General features: G+C 44.3%; 1 pseudogene across 8 annotated transcripts in view; it reads right to left on the bottom strand.

The window, feature by feature from the left end:
- The window catches only part of LOC134482707 (uncharacterized), a 501,539-nt pseudogene that overhangs the window by 429,592 nt on the left and 51,505 nt on the right, over nucleotides 1-20,442 (bottom strand). The gene's annotated exons all lie outside the window — the stretch shown is intronic.

Raw genomic sequence — 20,442 nt, 5'->3', positions numbered from 1 at the left:
CAGTAGACTAGCTCAGGTACTAAGAGCTGGTCAGTGGAAAGCGGTACTGAAGAAAGATATCACACAAAGAATAGCAGTATTTAAGGTAGCTTGACCACTACAATTGGTCTTTATCAGCAACTAATTAAATTATTTCTGAATCTGTATGCTATGTACGAACAACCTCAAAACCAGAAAGTGAATTATTCTTAGATACCAGTCTATGTTGGCTAGCATACACAGTAATACCCATAGTAAATAAATCAGGGTGGCTATTGCTTGATTCGCTGAGTACTTTGCCAGTACACACAGGCTCTGGGCTTGGTCTCCAGCACCACATAAGTCAGATGTGATAGCTCATACCTGCATTCTAAAGCCTGCCGAAGGTAGAGGCGGGAAGATCGTAAGTTCAAGCATTATCTTTACTATATAGAAAGTTCAAGGGGAGCCTGGGCTACATGAGGCCTTGTCTGGCAGCTCGGGGACATATGAGTATATGCTCAAGAACACACGTGAGTACCATTCTAAAGTCTGAATCTTTATTTCAGTACTGTATGATCGCACCATAAAGACAGTACAAGGGGTTCTAGAATACCACAAGGAAGCATCCTCTTTGTCCTTAGCCTTGAGATATACTATTCATTTCGATGTCCAATGGCAATACCTGACACTCACGGTTTGGAAGGCAACTTGACTTGCCCGAGCCATCCATACTACATATAAAAGTTAATCACATTCAGAAAAAAAAATTTTTTCATCCATATTTCCATGACATTCCACAGCCCACCTGAGGACAGTCTTTGGCAACTGTCCCAGCCATGCTGTATGAGAAAAGCAATCTTGACTTGAGAGAGGCATGACTTTCCAGACAGTACAACCCTCTGCAAGTGAGGAGAGCATTCAGTAAGGCTGTGAGTATCGATGTCACTTCACTTGCAGAAGAAGAAAATATTTGAAATGAGAGTAATAAAGTCAGGCAACGTGGGTGGTCCACGCCTGGAATCTCAGAATTTAAGACGCACCCACAGAGTCAAAGGCAGCCTCAGCTATACAATGAGTTCAAGGCCAGTCTGAACCACATGAAATCCTGTCTCAAAAGAAGAGACAGAGAAAGAGAGAAAAGGAGGGAGGGAAATAAAAGGGTCAGGGAAGGAAGGAAGAAAGAAAGTTGTAAGATTTACTGAAAGGAAAAGAAGCAGTTGCAAGACTGTCTAATCCCTTCAAAGGATGCTACAGTCCTCACAGACATTCAGATCTGAATGTGGTCATAGCCTGATCTTCCTTCACGTTCTAATTTAGATTAATTGAGCATGTAAATGAATTTAAAGCATGCTATCCCAGGGTGAACAAAATTGAAAGAAAGGAAGCTAGTCCATCCGAGAATCCTTGGGAGTCTTTGATCCTCAAACCCAAGAGCCAGAAAGAAGACTCAGCTGATGGAAACCCATTTAGATTCTTTCTTAGAAGGGTGTGGCTAGGAAGACAGGCCTTAAGTAAGCCGTGAGTCCCTTAGCTCTAGTCGTCTCATCTGTCCACATCTTGTAGTATCACCTTTAAAAAAGCAAAACAAGCCAACAACCTGAGGCTGGGTAAAGAGTTTGCTGTGCAAGAATAAAGACAAAAATTCCTCAGAATCCATATAAAACGAGCCAGGTCTGGTGGCTGGTGTTTGTAATCCCTGAATGGGGATGCTCTTCAGTCGACAGGCCAGCTAGCCTAATTGTTTCCAAACTGTTGACTTCTAGCTTTTATGCACACACATGTGCATCTGTGACACGCACAGATTAAGTAGTGCAATTAAACATCACAGCTCTAGCTTCTTGGTGTGTCCTCATGTAGGTGACCCCTAAGTTATATTCATTCCTACACTTCGCCTCCCGCCAGTCACACTGCAGCTTTTTGATGCGCTCTTAGCCATTTTTACTTTGACCTTCGCTCCTTTGTACACGGCATTTCTATGAACATGTGTGTACATGAAATCTCATAGGTGATCTGGATGTAATCTAAAGTCAAATCTTATTCTAATGATTTAAAATGAGGTTAAACCCACATAAAGTAGGAGAACTGTAAGCTACAGAACTGACTGCTCCTCCTTCAGGGTCTAAGTCCGCCTTACCATTGTTTTCAAACCTTAAGTATCCTTAACTTTCCAGGATCTCTTGGCATTAATAGTTTTATTCTACAATACACCAACCTCCTTATCTGCAGATCGACAACATCCATGAACAACATCCATGATCTACTTATGTCTAAAAATAACTTCAGTTAAAATTTACTTTTAGTCGCCAGTCGAGAGGGTTGAGACAGAGGGCATGAGGCTCAGAACTCAGGCTCTCAGAGACAGTTCCAGCCACTACAACTGCTTCCTACTGCAGACTACAGCAGAACAGCCTGGGGAATTTAAATGACCGATTTACCCGGGGAAAGAAAGCTTATTTTTAGTGAGGGGGAAAAATGTTGATTTAATTTATTTTACTGGCTGTGAATCTCCTTTGGAAAGAAGAAGTAGAGTTTGATTAATTAGATTAGCAAATGCAATAAAGTGTTTATTCACTTGGGTGAATCAAGGCTTCCCTGGATTTAGCTGAATTTTATTTTAGGTTTTCAAACCTGTCCAGTAGGTAGCAAAATGGAAGCCAAAAGCCTTTCCACATCACACTGCTTTCGAGTATCTTTTCATATGTTAATTTGATCTTTTTCCAAATCTGCAGGCAGACATATTTCACAGCCCCTCCCCCTCTCTCACAGGGGGAGGGGCGGCATATGGGTGATACACACAGATGACAGGAAATTAACCACACTACTCATTACCATTTGCTATGCTTCTGGGTTTTAGCAGGTTTTTCCTTTCCTATTGACTTTCATTGCAAGTCTTCTTTCTACCCAGCACAAAAGCTCCAAAGAAATTAGGTCAGCAATTTATAAGGTCATTAGAAAATACTTATTAGAACAAACCGTTGCAATTGTAGAAAAAATAGTTGTTACCGTCCTCCAATGGCTGCCAGCCTTTCTTTTCCTCCTTCTTTTCATGGCCCTGTCTTCTTCAGGAAGTCCCTTTGATGTGTCTTGCTACACAAAACCGTTCCCTGACTCATTTGTTACTGAGACTTTACCAGAGCAACAGCTGTTCAAACAACACACTTGCCTCTGAAAGTCTGGGAAAATTGAGGACAATAATCAAATTAAAATTCCAGGTCTACAATCTTTTGACAGAATGCAACGGTTTTGATGTTTTATATTAAAGCACATTACAATAAAAAGGATTCTGCAGTGTCGTGTACTGTGCTCTCCCATTAATGAGCTGATAACATGTTCACAAGGAGGAAAATCTGGTAATTCACAAAAAAAAAAAAAACAAAAAAAAAAACATATTTTTCTAGAAAAAAAATTTTCTCATTTCCTTGTTACATTTAAAAAAAAAAATTTTTTTTTGAAGACCCAGAAGAATGGAGCTTGAAATCCTAGCCATTGAGGACCACTGGATAGCATCAGACTCAGAATAACAATATAAAATTGAAGTGCTGGCGGCTGGGACACAAGCATCTTGGGTGGCTTCTGATAAACAGGAGGCCCCATTGATTTCAGCTGAAGGTAGAACTGAGTGCTTTTATCCAAAGGCTGTGAAAATCACCTTCTCCGAGAAAGGTTAACATCTCTTTCGAGTTCTCTGAAAAAAGCAGAAGATTACAGGATCACAGCTGCCTTCATGATAATGAGGTACAGGCAACTGGCCTTGAGATTTGAAAGGAAAAAGGGAGAAATCAAAATCAGAGCACATTCACCCTTATGAAAGTATTCCCTTTCTCCATCTGCAACACATCCATATACTGACTGAGCTAAGCAGGGAATTTAAAGGTATCTGAGATCAAACAGCTTTAATACTTTGAATTACCCTGAAAATAATGCCTGCCTCAGAATTTAAGTATCATGTATGCCAGCTCAAAGAATAGCATTCTTCTCACCTGTTCTCCATGATCCCACCACTGCAGCTGGTCCCCAATCCTACTTAAAATCCAACTCCCCAAGGGTTCTGACTCCAACCACTTCCACAGACCTATATAGCTCCTAGTTGGGTTGTTTCCTCTTAGCCATGCAAGATCAATGCTCCCGACTGCCCTGTTGTCTGTCTCTACACACCAGTTTCATTAATCTTCCTAGAAAGCAGAGAGGAGCCTGTAGTAAAATATGCTTGGCCCAGGGAGTGGCACTGTTAGGAGGTGTGGCCTTGTGTCACCCTGGGGGTGGGCCTTGAGAGCCTCCTCTTAGGTACCTGGAAACCAGTCTCCACCTATTTACCTTAGGAACAAGATGTAGAATTCTCAGTTCCTCCTGCACCATGCCTGCCTAGACACTGCCATGCTCCTGCCTTGATGATATTGGACTGAACCTCTGAACCTGTTAGCCAGCCCCTATTAAATGCTGTCCTTTATAAGACTTGCCTTGGTCATGGTATCTCTTCACAGCAGTGGAAACCCTAGCTAAGACAGACCCATTCCAATACCCTTTAAGCAATGCAAAGTAAGATCTGAATCTTTATGATATTCCTACCACACAGTCCACACTTCAGTCAGAATCCCAGATCTGTACCTCTTATATACACACTTACACAGAAAACAAAAATGCATACATGTGCATTAACCCTGGACTTTCGCAAGTACCCCTGGGATTGTTCCTGTACCTTCCTTGGGTCTTCCTCCTCATCCTTCTTTAACTTGCCCTACATCAAATTTAGATTCAGAGAATGCTTTACCCTCTCGGGGTTAGGTAGCACACTCTCCCAGGGCATCCTGTATGTACTCCTTAGGGAACATGCAGCATGTTATATCCCAGGGCTATAATCATTAGTCTCTACCCTCTAGACTGAGAAATAAGACACAAGAGTTGAGCCTCATCCTTATTGAAGTTCAAGATAAATAGCCAGTCAATAAAATAAGATAAAATAAACCAATTGATACAATATTGTCACCCCAACAGTCCCGAGAGTCCATGACAAATATTTTCTTTGGAAATAAGTTGACAATAAGAGTTGCCTTTCTGCAACTATAACGTAGAAAAGCGGCACACAGTAGGTATTTAACAGATGTCTGATAGCACATAAAGAAATACACAGAGCAATGATGTCATCAGGACATTAGAATATCAAGTTTTCTTAACTAAAACTATTTGTCAGACACGAAAGAGAAGGAAGCATGGAAGTCCCATGCTTGTTGCACAAGTGCTGGTCTGAATTGTTCCCATCCCACAAAGTGTGCTATGGTAGTTTTAAGGAAAATAGTCCCATAGGCTCATAGGGACTGACACTATTAGAAAGTATGGTCTTGTTGGAGACAGTGTGTCACTGGAGACTGGCTTTGAGGTTTCAGAGATCAAGCCAGGCCCAGTGTCACTCTCTCCTCTTTGTGCCTTTGACTCCATATGTAAAACTCTCAGCTACCTCTCCAGAACCACGTCTCCCTGCATGCCGTGAGGATGATGGATTATCCTCTGAACTGTAAGCCAACCCCAAATGCCTTCCTTTATAAAAGTTGTATGATCATGGCATCTCATCCCAGCAATAGAAACCGTAACTAAGAGAGTTGCCCGCAAGCGGGATTCTGCTTGCTGGTGCCCCTATCTTACTCAATCTACCGGCCACTGAGCTCCTCACATACAGCCCATTAAGAAAGCACAGCACCAAGCATTTGACTGAGAGTCCCAAGTCCTCTATCCACTGGGCAGATGGCTCAGTGGGTAAAACTGTTGTTATTCAGGCATGAGGACCAGAGTTCAAATCGCCAGCACCCATGTCCATACTGTAGTTTGCCTGCAATTCCAGGACCAGGAGGGCAGAGACAATGGATGCCCATAAGGAGCTGGCTAGCTAGACTATCTGTATAGGTGAGCTCTGTGTTCAACTGAAAGGTCCTGCCTCCATGAATATGGTATACGGAGATCACCTCAGGTTTCCAGAGTCAGGCACATGCACACGCATATGGGGAGACACACACACACACAACACACACACACACACACACACACACACACACACACAGAAAGCTGAGAGGAGGACAGACATCAAGTTTGCCCTTAATGTTCTTAATTTCAAGAGAATCTTGCCACCCTGACAAGGACTCTGCTATTGTGTCAGTGACCCCTGGCCCTCCTCTGAGTTGCTGTGTTTAAGCTTGTTTGGTAATTTGAACGGGGGAGTGATTTCATCACTCCTCTGGCCCATGACAGCCTCTACTTACTCTTTGCCGTAGGCTCCTGCCTCAGTAAGACCTAAGATCTGCTTTTTAGATACTGACTGTAAAACAAGCTAGTCACCCATTTAAGAGCGGCTGGCACCCACGAGAGCAGAATCCAAACTACCCACAGCCTGTGTGTCCAGGTCACCAGTTGCTCCCTGTTCTTGGTGTCCCTGCTTGGTATCCTGCTCAGAGCTCCAAACTATCCCCTTGTGCCTGGCTTGCATAGGCTCTTCCTTCTGCTTGGAATGCTGCCACTCAGTCACATTCCTAACCCTGTCTTGTGCCTACACCCCCCTACTAGGACCTTAAGGGACCTCTCCCCCAACCCCACCCCTAGCAGAAGCAAATAGCTCCTCCCTTGTCCTTTGTCCTTCCTTTCCTTATCTTTCTAAAGCCCTGGTGACAATTTGAAGACTGCAATTACTATTTGTCAGTTGTGCCTGTGTGTATGCGAGTGTGTGCGTGCACATTCGTGTGTGTGCATGCATGTGTATGAGCATGTGAGTATGTGTGAGTGTGTGTAGGTCAGAGGTTGATGTGTGTATTCCTGTGGAGACCATAGGTTTATTCTGTCTTCCTCCACTGCTTTCCACTTTATCTACTGAGGAAGGGTCTCTCCTTGAACCGGGAGCTCTCTGCCTGTCTCTACCATACCTGCCTGGCTTTTCTGGGGATGCTAGGGTTCCCGATCCTGGAGCTTAAAGGGCAAGTGCTTATTTACCCAACACTCCTCCTGCTGAGAACCCCTCTGTGAACAGACAACGTGTCTTATTCAAATCCATTTCCTTGGTACATGAAGTCATACCTGGACCAAAGTAATCGATGCGTGCTTTACCGAAGGCTTGGCTTTGCCTCTGCACACATCTGAGGCCATATTAAAGCTGACAGTTCCCTCCATCATGGTTCCATACAACCTTTCAAAAGCAGAACACCAAATACAGAAGTGCTGCAAACTTGCTGTCTGCACTAGAGAAAGACTGCAAATACTAACTGGTAATACACGGACCAGCTCAGTCTCAGAAGGTGTAACCTTTAAGTTATTGTTCCAGCTTGATGAGGAGTTGGAAACTATCCAAAAAGAGAATGTTTGGAGATGTTACTCACACTATTTTAGCCTTTCAAACATTTGCTTAGCAACTATTTGCTGAATACCAGCAATAAGCATGGTTTGCCTTCTGTGTTCGTCTACTTTCTGTTGCTGAAATTGAATACCATTGGCTGAGAACTTTACAGAGAACAGAAGTTCACTGGTTCATCATTCCAGAGGCCGGTGCTAATGTTTGCTGATGGCAAAGGCCATCTCACAGTTGAGATACAACAAGTGTGTTCCTCTCTCTTCTACTAAAAAAGCCATTCAGTAATGCTGCTCTGTGGGTCTATCCTCCTGACCTCATCCAACCCTAATCACCAGCCAAAGGGTGAGCCTTCAAATACTAGTAACTGGAGGATGGTTCAGTTTTCTTTCTGTTGCTCTGGTTCCAGTCTACTGATGCAGAGAAGCCATGGGAGAAGAAACCTCAACCAAGTCACACCACATCCAAAGGGCAGAGGGAGAATGGAAGCATGTGTACTTGTGAGCGCTCAGCTCGCTCTCTCCAGCCTTCTGCTGCTCATGATCCCTTACACAGGACATGATGCCACTTACAGTGGGGAGAGGTCTTTCCATATCAATTAAGCCAATCAAAAAAAATCCCCACAGCTGGGCGGTCCCAGTACTTGGGAGGCTGAGTGAGGCAGTTAGTTCTCTGTCAGCTAGAGACTAGCCAGGTCAACAGAGAGAGTTCCAGGACAGACAACACTACACAGAGAAACCCTGTCTTGAAAACACCGGAAGGAAGGAAGGAAGGAAGGAAGGAAGGAAGGAAGGAAGGAAGGGAGGGAGGGAGGGAGGGAGGGAGGGAGGGAGGGAGGAAGGACAGATGGACAGACGGAAGGAAAGAGAGAATCTCCCACAAACCAACCTTACTAGACAATCCCTTACTGAGACCCTCTCCCCAGGGGTGTGGCCGGTATGTCGAGTTAACAAGGAAAACTAACCATCACATTTAGACCTAGGAAAAGACTCCGAGTTGTATGTGAAGAGATCCTATTCTCACACCAAGGGCCTTTCAGTGCAGTTAAGGCATGACTCAGTTAAGGCCACATGAGTGACAAAGAGGAAAGAATGCCGAGCTCTGCTAGAGGAAGAAGTCAGGCTCTGTGTTCTGTATGCATGTGCAGGCGGCTAATGTCGCCCCAGGTGACTTTGTTTTTCAGTCCGAGACTTGCACACAGTTCCCCAGCTGTTGCTCTCTTAACTGCAGTTCAGGGACTGGAGGGCTAGATTGCCTGTGCCTTGAGGGCCAGAGGCAGACAGGAGCCTCAGACTCTGCAGGTTTTCCTCTCAGGCTATAAAGTTTACCATTGAGATATCCTGAGGCATCCAGCAGGCTTCAAGAGGAAGTCATACAGAAAATCCGTCTCCTCCAAGAAGAGAGCAAGAAGAAAGCTGGCTACCTCCATGGAGAGGCAAGGATTTATCTCATACACAGCTCCCTGAACACATCCTGATACACGCAGGCACTGCCTTCAAGGCTCTGCGTACAATTCACAGTGTGGGTATAGCACTGTCTTCAATTTATTTGTTAATGTAAATCCTTAGATTTAGTTATGTTCCATGATCAGAAATAAACAAAAAAACGAAGGAAGGGAGAGAGAGAGAGAAGGGAGGAAGGGAGGGAGGGAGGGAGGGAGAGAAAAGAGAGAGAAAGAGAGAGCAACAATGAAAGAGAGACTCTGCAGATCTTTGAGAAAGGCAGATCTTTGAGGCTCAATGGCCAACGAACCTAAGAGAATCAGCTAGTTCCAGGCCTGGGGAGAGACCTTGTCTAAGAAAACAAGGTGAACGACACTTCCTGCTGCTGGTGTCTACCCATGTGTACCCACGCAAACATTACACATGTGCACATACCAGCATCCACACAAATGACACACATGCATACATGTATTCCCACTAACATGACAGACACACAGATACACCCATGCACCCACAGAAATGGCACACACACACAGATACAAAGTTAAAATATAAGGGTGTCCTAGACATTCATTGTGCTTAATATTGCTCTAATCCTGTTCTTTACCCAACCATCATCCATGACTTACATTCTCCAACTAGAGTTGTCTCTGTGCCATTTACAGAGTGTGACCTGTCATTCTCTCTCTCTCTCTCTCTCTCTCTCTCTCTCTCTCTCTCTCTCTCTCACACACACACACACACACACACACACACACACACACTTCTTTTCCCTTACATTAGAGATCTCAATACCTCTAAGTCATACAACTTCAAATATTCACCATTACACTTGGGGACTCACAGCAAGAGCAGGTGTCCAAATTCATGTCTATACAGAAGGACCATTGCTGTTTTCAGAGTCTTCATGGGTGAACCCATGGTATAGGCTAGCATGGAAATAAACCCTCATCTTACATGCCTTTGCATACGTTTTCCCCTGTCAGGGCAGGTACCCATACTTCAAGAAATTTTCAAAAGCAATGAGGTGTGGGGATACAGTTCTAAAACTGTCAGCAGTTGACACAGGTCTGGAACCAAATAAAAAATAAAAAAAAAGCAGAGTGTAAAGAAAGACAGACAGACAGGAGGGAAGGGGGAGGGAGGGGGACGGGAAGGAAGGGAAGGGAAGGGAAGGGAAGGGAAGGGAAGGGAAGGGAAGGGAAGGGAAGGGAAGGGAAGGGAAGAGGGAAGGGAAGGGAAGGGAAGGGAAGGGAAGGGAAGGGAAGGGAAGGAAAGGGAAGGAAAGGAAAGGAAAGGAAAGGAAAGGAAAGGAAAGGAAAGGAAAGGAAAGGAAAGGAAAGGAAAATAAAGAACCAGACTGCAATCTGCTAGAACAAACACAGGAAATTTGTGTCTGGCAGCACATGCTTGTAACCCCAATGTGGCAGAGGCAAACACAGGTGGACCCCTACTTACACGGGTGTACTTGGTCATACACACACAGAGAAACTGTCTTGCATTGTATGTAAGATAACTACTTACACGGGTGTACTTGGTCATACACACACACAGAAACTGTCTTGCATTGTATCTAAGATAACTACTTACACGGGTGTACTTGGTCATACACACACACAGAAACTGTCTTGCATTGTATCTAAGATAACTCCTGGTGATACGCTTGCTTTCATTATTGTTTAGACCTGACATCCACTCATCCATTCATTTGGGGAGGGTTGAGAGACAGGGAGTAAACTGAAAGCTCTGACCTCAGCCTCCTAAGTGCGCACCCCTGTCCATCCGTATTGCCAGCATCCCCTTGTGTTGATGCTGTGGTGTGGAGACTCATCGTGCCTTCACTGGGGTACTCTGTACTTCCTGCTTCAAATTGCTTTCTCCTCAACTGTGTCGTGTGGTAATCTCTGGGCTGCTTCAACCGGACCTGACACAGATTCTTTCAATTGTGTACTCTGGTGACAAGCTCTTTCTCACTGCATAACTAAGAACAGACACTTGGAAGTGCTTGATTTGAAAACTTCTTGCATTTCCCATCCTCAAATCTTCTAGTTCTCCAGCTCGCCCACTTACTTGGATTCTGCTAATACCAGTGTGGTACTGTCTGGGACAGAAGTGTTCAATTTTCTCCACCATTTACAACATTCATGTATTTAAACCACTTCTCTACTTGACAATGATTGATTATCATCAACCACCTAAAATTCCACAGTGAGTGTTCATGTCACAGAGAGGACATGGCTTTCTTTTGTTATCTGTGTGGCATCTGTACACAATGCCACTGAAATACTGAGAAAACTTCTTCACTTATTTAGTGTGAGTGTGTATGAGGTAAAAGAAGGGAACTCACGCTCAATAGCATGGTGTGGAGTCAGAAGACACAAGTACTGGTCCTCCCCTTCTGCCATGTGGATCCCAGGGACTGAAGTCATCAAGTCCAGCAGTGAACACCTTCGTCTGCTGAGCCATCCCATGAGCCCTGACTCTCTTACCCTCAGTAAACCTCTGACTCACCTGTAAAATGAGGTGAAATTGACTTTCCCCACAAGTAAAGACAAGCATGTGGAATGCTCAGCTATGACAAGGCTGCCCCCAAACCACTCCAGAGAGCTGGATATTTATTCAGAGAAGAAAGTCTTAATTATCTAAGATAGGGGTGAATATTAGCATGAAATTATTGAGCCTTTTTTTTTGAGGTGTTGAAATAATTTACATTTTTAAAAGCTAGCAAACACTCGTGTTTAAAAATACCAAAGGCATATTGAGACAAGCTTTGGGTCTTCAGTAACACTAAACTTCTGTTTCTCTTCTCCACATTGTGCCCCCCTCACCCACTTTCTCTCTGTAAATGAGCACAGCACATGGGAGAAATGTTTCATACATGCTAGACTGCAAGACAACAACAAATGAGGAGGAGGACAGACGAGATTCTGGGATTAAGTGCACACTACACTCATGCTCTGGGAAAAGACGGCTTAAAGATTCAAAACGTGACAGCCACACCAGAGACACACATGTGGTGTTAAAATATCAGGATCCCATTGTGCCATTCTTGGTACAGCACACAGATTCAAGAAGCCAACATGTTCAATACAACACATGGGCCTCCCTTGTGCCCACAATGCCTCAGGGTATTCTGGGCTCCAGGACTGAATACAGAAATGAAGATAAATAAATAAATAAATAAATATAAATAAATAAATAAATAAATAAAAACAAAAGCACACTATCTGGCCAGGCTTGGCCTGGCCAATGTAAATGAGTAAATAAAAATTTCAAAGATTGTCTTAGTAATATCAAATCTGTTCTGAAATGACTATAGACTTTAGCCTATTCAGCAGGATTTCTCACAATGCTACAACGTGAAAGATTTGTCCTTGTCCAACACAAACAATGAAGAAACTCAGCCCACTGCAAAAGCCCCAGGAGAAACAATCTGCGATTTAATTAGTGAATAATTGAAGCCATTTAAATACAATCCCAGGCATTTTTTAAAGTAATATTTGAAGAGACATCTGCTGCATCTATGTGTTTAGGCAGAGGACAAGAATGTGAGATCTGAGGAGATGCCCAGGGTGATGAACAAGACTGACTATTGTCAGGGCAAGACCCACAATTTAGAACAAAACTCCAGGAATCCTCCCTGTTGACACTTGCTCTATGCCCACAAAATCAAGAGACGACACAGGATAGTCAGGCAGACAGGCAGGCAGGCAGGCAGGCAGGCAGGCAGGCAGGCAGGCAGGCAACACAAAAAGTTGCTCACAGTCTTTTGAGTACAGTGTAACAGTGTAAAGGGGTATGATTTAAAGTCATGGTGCTAAGCTGATAGCCTGGCCCCTTAGCACCGCTTTTTTCTATCACTGCCTCGACTTTCCTGTTTACAAAGTAGGAATGAATGCCTGCTCCAGATTCCAGATAATGTGTGTGTGTGTGTGTGTGTGTGTGTGTGTGTGTGTGTGTGTGTGTGTGTGTGTGTGAGAGAGAGAGAGAGAGAGAGAGAGAGAGAGAGAACATATACACTATCCGGAGCTTCTATATTAAAAGGCAATCTTTACATTAAAAGGACGGTATAAAAAGTACTATAAGAAACTGAAATACTGAAAAAATGGAGACGATAAGTTGAAGAGCTAACATGTCCCCATCGAGCCTTCTACTGTGAGAATTTTATTATTTTCCACTCAGAGATTTATTTACATATGTAAAGTGTCTCCTCCTCTCGTTGCAGGCTTTCCATTTGGTGAAATGAAATGTTGGAGATGGGTGGTGGTGATGACTCTGGGAGGGTGTGAATTTGCTTACTGCCACTGAACTGGGCTCTTAAAACCGGCTAAGACGAGCAGAGGTGTTGATGGTATAGCGGTTGACACAGCTGCCCTCCAGTCGGTCAGATGCCAAATGCCATTCCGTGTGCACTGCATAGGAACTTTTTAAAAGTTATTTAGGAGCGTGATAAAATCCCTGGTACCCCCACACGGTAAGCTGAAGAAGCCAGGCATAGGGAACCGAGGAAAGAAAACCTGGCACACAGTACTAGCACACTGCGCATACCGGTTCTAGGGCTCTGCCAAGCATCCCCAAAAGGAAAAAAAAAGTCTTCTTGCCGTAGCCTTTGTTAACTGGAAAGAAAACGGACTAGGAATAAAACTATCTCAGCCCAGCACAGTGACTTATCCCTGTAATCCCAGCCCACCAGAGCCGGGGGCCTCTAGTCTTAGGCCAGCTCAAGCCTCACTCAAGTGTGAGTCCTGTCTCAGGTTAGTGCATAAATAAATAAAAGCTGGGGGTGCGGCTCACTCAGCATGCATAAGCCCTAGATTCAATCTCCAGCATCGAGTAAACCAGGCGTGGTGGTACATGGCTGTTTCCTGGAGGTAGTGAATGGATTATTAGTCAAGGTACTCCTTAGCTATATATAGTTCAAGGCCAGCTTGGGCTACATGATGCCCTGCCGTCATTTCTTCAAAACCAATTAACTAATAATTAATTGCTTTAAGGTACCTGTATGTTGGGCATAAAGTCCTCAAACTCCTAGGCTTTATACACTTTCAGGAACACAAATGACATCTGCGCTGAGTCCCAATTACTATAAACACTTGAGCTAATACTGTGGTTTACACTTGAAGGTGGTTTGTCTGCAAAAGTACCACTGCACCATAGTTACAGCAAATAAATAGGTGAAAGATAAGAACCCCGTAACGAAGACCAGGGATTCACACCCCAAGGCGTCCACTTAAGAAGGCTGTGCTGCTCCTGGCTTCCATGTGACCGGAGCTGTGTTGCGTGGATTGCCATGGGTAGGAAGCACAGAGCAGAAGGAACTGTGGAAATCAGGAGTGTCACGGCTGAGCTCTTGCCTGAGTGACAGGCACCCAAACAGACGCTGCTCCCTACCGTGTCTGGGTATAGTGTGCCAATGATTGGATGGGGATGGATGACAAGGACGTCTCTTTTGGATGTCACTTTATGTGATGTAGTTTTCTATCCTAAGGGTTTGTCGGGGACATCTAATAACACAATGTGTTGGCCTCTCCCCTCTGCCTTAGGGAAAGTAGCTAGGATGCAAGGGAGACAGTTAAGAGTCTAGATAACTGAAGCTTGGCACTAAAAGCCGACACTAACACCACGGAAATTCATCTGTCCAGAGGTTCCATCCAGAGAAGCCTCAGGCAAGGTCAGCTCAGCTCCTTAGCTTCAGGGAAACACAGTACTGGGTCTCAGAAGTCAGTGGAAACCTCAAGAGCTAAATAAAGAAGCCTGGACCAGCATCTGATGCTGGCAACTCAAGTCTAACTGTCTTTTATCTTTGGAATGCAGACCATCATGGAACAAAGTTTAGGTTATCATGTGAGAAAAGATGGGGAAATTTTGTGAAGATTCAAAGTACAATACGGTTTAATAGCACATTTCCTGAGAACCTCTGTTGTCAAACTAAGTTATTAATAATATTGTAAAATACCTTGATCCAGCTCAAAGGAGGCACTTCACAGCAGTGACAAAGACTGGCAAGTCCTTCCCAATAAAATTACTAACTGATCACCTTTAAAGTTACTGTTACATAGATCCATTCATCTTAACGGAAGCCTCCTAGCTTTGTACTTCATTTATATAAAATTTCCAACTCCAAAAGGCACTGGAAAGGGCTCTAAAGAAACTGTATGTCAGGGCTGGAGAGATGGCTCAGTGGTTAAGAGCACTGACTGCTCTTCCAGAGGTCCTGAGTTCAATTCCCAGCAACCACATGGTGGCTCACAACCATCTGTAATGGGATCTGATGCCCTCTTCATTCTGAAGACAGTGACAGTGTGCTCATATGCATTAAACAAACAAATGAAGCAAGCCTGTGTGTCTCTGTTGATGCTGAGACCTAACCCCACACTCTACCATTGGCCTCCAGCCTGAAGACATTCTTTTGGCAGGGTTAAAATGTTAACGACTATGATGGTAAAATAGTAACCATCAACTTGCTGGATTTTAGAATCACCTAGGAGATTGGTGAGGCAAGCCTGGGTATATCAGTGAGGCCAGTTCCAGAAAGGGTTAACCAAGGATGGCAGCATCGACTGATGGGTGAGGGCTAGACAGAATAAAAGTCCTGAAAAGCAGATGAAAACAGCTACTGCCCACATTCCCTGTCTCTCTGCTTCCTACTTGGCCAGCGAGTAAACAGTTTTCCTCCACCCAAAGCTCCCATTGCCATGTTTTGCTCAAGCACATGGGACCAAGAAACCATAGGACTGAACCCTCCAAAGCCACAAGGCAAAATAAATTCTTCCCCTCAATTGTTTCTGTCATTTATTTTCATGACAGTGAGAAAAGGCTAACTAGCCAATAACTATATGCTTGCAAGTTGCAAATTTCTACATTTATCCTTCATAGGAATGCTCCAATGGCATGGTCCTGAAACTCCTGCCCCAGCTCTCTACACAAAACCTATAGGACACTACCACACAGATAGGAAGAGAGCTCAGCCGGTACAGTGCCTGCAGCAAAGTAAGAGACAAGTTCAGATCCCCAGTATCCCCGCAAGACCCTGGGTAAGGCAGCATACTCCTGTCATCCAGTGCTGAGAGGGAAAGGGGAGAGACAGTGGGATCCTTGGGGACTTACTGATCAGCCAGTCTAGCTGAGAGATCCCCTGGTCTCAAAGACGGTGGTGGTGATGACGGAGAGAAGAAGATACTAAAGTCAGCCTCTGGCTTCCACAAGTGCACACGCAGATGAGCACATACGCAGAAACAGGCATATGCCACACACATAAGAACCTATCAACAGGGGGGAAAACCTGGGAGGCAAGATCATAACCCACAGATCTTCCTTGTCACCCACTGTGGCTAGGTTCAGAGACAGCGCTCTGTAATGACCTCCTGAGCGACAACAAGAAATGGGAGGCAAAGGTCTCTGTGAAGCTTCATGGACATCACCTGAGAAAACATGCTTCAGAACCCCATAGAAATGGACAGCCTGCCAATGTGGTGACCCAAATTCCCAGTCCTCTGGTTCCCCTTTAATTACTGCACCTGAAAGCATCTGGCAGAGTACTTCCCAAGCCCCAGACTCAGCTCTTCCCAATAAAGCCACAACCTCATTTCAGCTAACCACATGTGAAGAGATGAGGGGCTGCGCTGGAGTGATGGCCCAGTGGTTAGGAGTACCTACTGCTCTTCCAGAGGCTTGGCACCCATGCAGGGCGCTCACAACCACCTGTAACGCCGACTCTAGGAGACCCACATCCTCCTCTGGCCTCCACAGCCACATGCACACATGTGGCATACATACACAAATGCCTAAAAATCGATCTTTTTAAAGGATGTGAATGGCAGCATCAAGAAGAGAGACCTTGTGTAAAGCCTTCTGTGAACATTCTGTTCGTCTCAGGTCTCTGACTATTCATCTTGGTCCCTAACTTATAAAGATGCAGTCCCAGCAAATTACTGTCCTCCATCCCCAGGCCCTGGCATGGATGAACGTCCTATTGCTTAGAAGGCTGATGAGTCCCCCAAACAGAAAGAGAGAATGTGTTTAGTAAATGCATTACCAGACATCACAAACTGGATTCATGACAATGAAAACTCAACGCCCTAAAATTTCAAGTGCAAATGGGGCCCTGGGAGTGTCCAAGAGGCCCAACAAGGGGATGGGTAAATCCAGCATCAGACTTAAGATTCCTGAATCCCAGCTGCAACTAGAGACAAGAAGATGTTTGGAACAGCATAAGACAGGGAAGGAAATCTTTCACTGTCCCTGGTCCAGCTCTACCATTTTCCAAGTCTTGAGGGGACCTCTAGGGAAATGTCCACTTTCAAAGGACAGTTACAAGAGTTCAGACTGTTTAGAATACGGCTCTCATTTCTTTAAAACTCTTTGGGGAGTGCCTTTCAAACTGTGCTCCTCAGTAGGAGACTGTTTGCCAATAAAAATGAAATATCCCTTTGTAGATAGAGGCTATGGCTTCACCTCAGGAAGGCTATCCAAACAGGTAGATCCCTTAGGAAATGAAAAGGATCACAAAAGGATACCAAGCAGACCAGAGGACAGCATCTCTGCAGATGCTAGAGGGAGGTTTCTCACCCAGGGATGGACCTGGACCACTCAGGGGAAATACCTGCAAATGAGTAGCTGTTCCCAGATAACAAGCATAAAACACTGAGGATACAGCTCAGTGCTTACCTCAAATGGGAAGACCCTGGGTTTGATTCTCAGCACCAGGGAGGAGGAGGAGGAGGAGGAAGAGGATGGAGATGGGGAAAGTGGAGGAAGGAAGGAGGAGAAGAAACAGAGACGAGCATGTCCCTGCGTAATCCACTGATGAACACCAGTGGTTCTCAGCCTATGAGTAGCAACCCCTTTGAGGTCAGATGACCCTTTCACAGGGGTTACCTAAGACCATTAGAAAACACAGATACTTACATTATGATTCATAACAGTAGCAAAATTACAGTTATGGAGTAGCAACAAAAATAATTTTATGGTTAGAGGTCACCACAACATAAGGAACTGTATTAAAGAGTTACAGCATTAGGAAGGTTGAGAGCCACTGATCTACACAGACAAAACCCTTGATACTCCAGACAAGAAGCAGCAAACTGGAACTGGACTACTGACTTGGTTCTTCATCATCTGGGGAGAAGTTAGATCCTCTTAATAACCTGATGAAAAGCATGGCTCTGCTCCCCAGCAGAAGACATTCACCATGAAATTTAATACACAGTTTCATGCTGCTCGTGGATCACGTAAAACCTGTGTACTTTCCTTCCGTGCAGACACTCCAAAATAAAAACAGATGGGCCGTGTGGAGAATGTACTTGTTTGGCTGAAGCTGTAAGTTTCTGCTCTATATAACTTATAAATATTTCTTGAATGGACTCTTAGGAGCCTGGATTTACTTCCAGGGCCCCATGGTGGCGGGAAGCCTGACCCCTGTGTCTATAGGCATCAGGCACAGCCTGGGAGCATGACCTGAAATAAAATCTTGTAGATAAAATCTGGGCCTCTGGAGTCCAGAAAGAGTCCTATCTCCTGACCTCTGCTCTGTAATTCCCTACTTCTGCCCCATACCTTTAAGGGTTACGTAAATACTATGGCCTCAAATTTAGAAATCTTTGAGAAACTAGGGAAAGGCTCCCCACCTAAGCTCAGTCTGGAGTGATAACAGAAAGAATGTCCCTTTTGAAGGCATGGCAGAGTGGAGCAGTAAAGCCCAACACTGAGCTTCGAAGGCACTAGGAGCTGCAGGCAGGTAATGACAGATGAGCAGCATGCAAACACAAAAGCTGCTGAGTTTACCTCTCCTTAAGGACTGGGGTATACAGTGCCGGTGGGCTACGGTACAAGCCAGTGGATTTCAGATTGACCTAGGAATCCCACTTGTGTTAGTTTTTCTGTGGCTAGAACAAAACACTGGAGACTGAATGATGTGTGATCCACAGTAACTTACTGACTCCTGAGTCTGGAGGACAAGGAGTCCAAGAGCACATGTCAGGAACCATTGTTCCACATCACAACAGGATGGATACCATTGGAGCCAGTGCACAGCACAGGGCTTACTTCCATAACAAGACCACTCCTACTTTGGGGACCCAAAGATCTTTTGGTCATCTACAAATGGTCTAATCCATTCATGAAGGAGAGCCCTCAGGAACCAATCACTAACAGAAGATCCTGTCTCTCAATACTGCTGCACTGGAGACCAAATTTTCCCACAGGTGAGTTTTCAGGAGCCGTGGTTAGCACCACTTTACATCAGAATAGAGGCTCAGGAACACATTAGGAAGCTGCCAGAACACAAAAGATTAAAAGCCTACTTACTGAAGGGGACTAAGATGGCTTAGCAGATAAAAAGAGCTTCCTGCCAAGCCTAGCATCCTGAGTTTGAACTCTTAGATGCATAAGGTAGAAGGAAAGAAATGACTCTTTCAAGTGGTCCTCTGACCTCCATATGAATATGCATATGTGTGTATGGAAAGGAGGGAGGGAGGGACGGAGGGAGGGAGGGAGGGAGGGAGGAAGGAAGGAAAGAAGGCAGGCCAACAAAAACCAAACAACAACAAAGAGCCTACATAAACCAGTGCTTTAAGCCAACCACCCAGTTGTAGGCAGAGGCAGGCTATCTCTGTGAGTTTGAGAGCAGCCTGATCCACATTGTGAGATTAAGACAGCCAAACCTACACAAAGAAACCGTGTCTCGAAAATACAAAACAAAACAAAATCAAACAACCTACACTCTGAAACCAGGCCTGGTGGTTCCAGCTCCTCTGGAGGCTGAGGCCAAAGGATCAAGAGTTTAAGGACAGGACATCAGAACTGAAGGTCAGAATGGGGAGCACAGTTTATATTTATCAAGCCCCTGTTTCAAAATAAAGAAGAAAAAAATGCCTGGGCTATAACTCAGTGGACCAGGGCTGACCTCCAATGGGCAAAGCCCTAGATCAATCCCAGCACCAGGGGGAAAATCTAATTGAAATGTAAACACAAAACAAACAAAGAAAATGTTCTAGAATCAGTAAATAAATCCAAGAGCTGCCATGTATGTACAGCACTAATTTAAAGACAATGGAAAATGCAAATACAGATAGAAATAACTATGTGCTTAATCATTATTACACAAACTAAGATTAATATTCAATTCTATGGCAAAATATTAATTTAAGGGGTTGGGTTTCTTGCTTTGTTTTGTTTTTCAGAACAGGGTTTCTCTGTGGAGCCCTGGCTGTGGGGTATGTTCTCACATGTGGATGTATATAAATAAATATATAAAGTAACACCCAATGAAAGATTCTGTATGTATGAGGCTTTATAGCCCATTATTTCAAGTTTCAAAGGCCAACAAATTTTCATGCTGTTATCAACTGCTGGAGGTTAAAAAGCGAACCTCTAGAAAGACACAACACAATTTATTCCTGCTCAGAAAAACAATATAAAATAAAAGCGAGACTGAACTTCACTCTGCATAATGATGGGAGGTGGAGAGTGCGGGGCTAAGACCTGTACAGAGTTGATCTAAGTGCTTATGTGCTGCCCCATGCCTAGGGATTCTATTCTGTTCAGTTCTGTTCCATTTGCTTACTTTTATTCTGAAGAGTAAGGACGGGTAAGACTATGCCTTTGCCCCTGAGTTGCCTGGTAACCATCGTTTAAGTTGAGATTATGAGAAGGTCTTTTTAAAAGTACACACAAACATACACACATATACACATACATGTATATGCACATATGTGTTTA

Source organism: Rattus norvegicus, chromosome 17 (genome assembly GCF_021556685.1).
Source record: "Rattus norvegicus strain SHRSP/BbbUtx chromosome 17, alternate assembly SHRSP_T2T, whole genome shotgun sequence".
Classification (NCBI taxonomy): Eukaryota; Metazoa; Chordata; class Mammalia; order Rodentia; family Muridae; genus Rattus; species Rattus norvegicus.
This window is presented reverse-complemented; position numbering and strand designations above follow the sequence as displayed.